General features: G+C 33.9%; 1 non-coding gene across 1 annotated transcript; it reads left to right on the top strand.

Moving 5' to 3' along the window:
• Window positions 1-1,673: 1,673 nt before the first annotated feature.
• Window positions 1,674-1,745, top strand: Trnah-gug. The gene has a single exon. It is a non-coding gene; the product is annotated as a tRNA-His (tRNA).
• Window positions 1,746-2,491: the final 746 nt, after the last annotated feature.

Here is a 2,491-nt window from a genome sequence, read left to right as displayed (position 1 = left end):
GATCACGATCAAATAGCCAATTTCAAATCACGAGTAATTAGTAATAATCGAGAAACTTGAAAATGCCTTGGTTACCCAAATAGCACTTTTTACCAAACCTGCAAAAATCATGTGAAATAATTAGGTTTCTAATACTTTGTACTATATCTCCGATTTTCAATTACAGTATTACACCTGCATACCATACTTTCAACAGTTTTCTCACATCTCTTCTTTGAGATAAAGTACCAACCTTCCATAAGGCCTTCCCATAAATCTTCAAAATGCAAAAGTTATCTATTCAATTAAGGTTAAGGCTTTGCGTTAGGCAATCCAGAACATTTATGTTTCCTTTCTTAAGAGAATTTGTGAGCTTCGCTGTGTGGCTATGTTCGTTATCCTGCATAAAAGTCCAGCGATGGAGTAAGTTGAAAGAAAATTTCGTTCATTATGTGAGTGCCCAATCTTTTACAGTTTTATATTCAATTGAGTTGATAAAGTTAGTATTTTTAGAAAATTGGTATACACTTTCAGGTTTAAGAAGACTTTTGGGGCACCCCAGTAAAAAATGTCGGCGTGGTCCTTCTAATAGGTTTAATGCACATATCTCCTAAACTACTAAAGTTACAATAACAGAGTAAATATTATAAGAAAACCTACCGAGAGTGTGAAAATGTTTAAAACTACTAAAAGTGCAATAAATCGATAGCTAGATGCGACAGAGAAATTAAATTTAACTTCCGAGATAGTACGAGAGGGCTTTAGAGAAGCCGTAGACAAAATTTGACAAAAGGCGAGGCTCTGCCCACCTTTAAATGAAGTCAAAAATCTCGGGTGTTCCTCAGCCGATTCGATAAGCACGCCTACTTCCCATATATATAGCAGAATTTTGCATATCATTTGATTCTTTCGTTTAGTATAGAATCAAGAAGCAACTAATATAACGGAATTAAACTTTGCACACGAGGATTGACACTTTATGACCAAAATTTCTCCAAATCGAATAAAAATCTGTTCAAGGCCCTAGGTACGGAATATGTAGACCACAATGCCTGTAGTTGACATTTTACCGAAAATAGTGGTCAATATATGTTTACAGTTAACCTATTTGCTTTTATTCACTAATGACCTATTGAAATGTTCATTCAAGACTACGGTATATTATTTTTGAAGGTATAGACTATGGATATATCCAATTCTTTGTACACTATTTTGGAAATGTCGCAGTTGGTGTTGAAAATAAGTTCAAAAAATGTTTATAATAGAATTAAAAAGCGTTCAATCGACTTTGCATAGTTTCTTATACATATGTATTCATACATACATTAACTGAATTTAGTTAATTTTTGTGCAGTCATTATACAGTGGAATTTAAACCATATGCTGCTTTTTTATTTAATTTTTTAATGAGCTTTTTACTTTTCAACCAAATTTTGTGTTACCATTATTATTAGCTTACCACATTCGACATTGCCTACTGTTACTATTTCTTTTTCATGCCTTGGGCCATTCACTGTTTCGTCTATCGGCCACTACTACCACTTTGGGTGTGGTTCATTCGTACAAACTTTTTGACCAGCGCACAAACATGTGTACATGTGTATATTTGTCTAACTACAGAGCGGCCTTAATATTTTTCAGTTTTTCTTTTGGCTTATGCCGTTGAAAATTGTTGCAGTTGCAAGCTTCCAGTAGCCGTGATCGTCTAGTGGTTAGGACCCTACGTTGTGGCCGTAGTAACCCAGGTTCGAATCCTGGTCACGGCAATGTTGCACTCAGTAATGGGTGGTACATTGTCACGGATGGAAGTTGTGTTTTTTAATATTTCTTAAGTAATGTTGTTATATCGGCTATGTTTACGCCAGTAAAGAAGAAGTAGAAGAAATAACTTTTTTAGAAAATTTTTCATAGATACTTCTTTCAATTTATGCTCCACAAACTCTGATGTGAAAGCTAGGTTGTTGATTAACAAACAACTAAAGTTCGGTATTCCAATAGACTTCACAGCAAAAATTATTCTGTAAAAAGAACAAAAATTAAAAAAAAAAAAAACTTAAGACTTTGACAGTTCTCATTCGCCTTGATATTGGTTAAGTTAAGAGGTCGATCTTAACAGGGATCTCACTTATAAAACTTAGAATACCGGACGGTTGTGTGACCTTTAACTACTATATAATAGTTAAAAAAAAACCTCAAGAAGAGACTGTGGTAGTGCTTGTAATATATGCGGACAGTTTCAAAACAGCAAACTTTACACAATTTCGGATTCGTATCTCGGGTTATTATATTTATGGTCTTGAAAGTTGTTGCGAATATATAATTTTGATTGATTCTATGTGCAAATTTCGTAAATTGTGTTGTTATAGTTCAGCATTTAGCGTTCCTTATATACTCATGTCGTCGACTCTAATCAGTTTCTCTCACTCACAAATACTAGCATATTCCAGAAACTTTCAATCTTTTAACTTGGGCTTCGAATTTTAGTATTGGTCAACTCGTAGACTTTATTACA

This window comes from Bactrocera latifrons, unplaced genomic scaffold (assembly GCF_001853355.1).
Source record: "Bactrocera latifrons isolate USDA-ARS-PBARC rearing strain unplaced genomic scaffold, ASM185335v1 scaffold_6, whole genome shotgun sequence".
Taxonomy (NCBI): domain Eukaryota; kingdom Metazoa; phylum Arthropoda; class Insecta; order Diptera; family Tephritidae; genus Bactrocera; species Bactrocera latifrons.
This window is presented reverse-complemented; position numbering and strand designations above follow the sequence as displayed.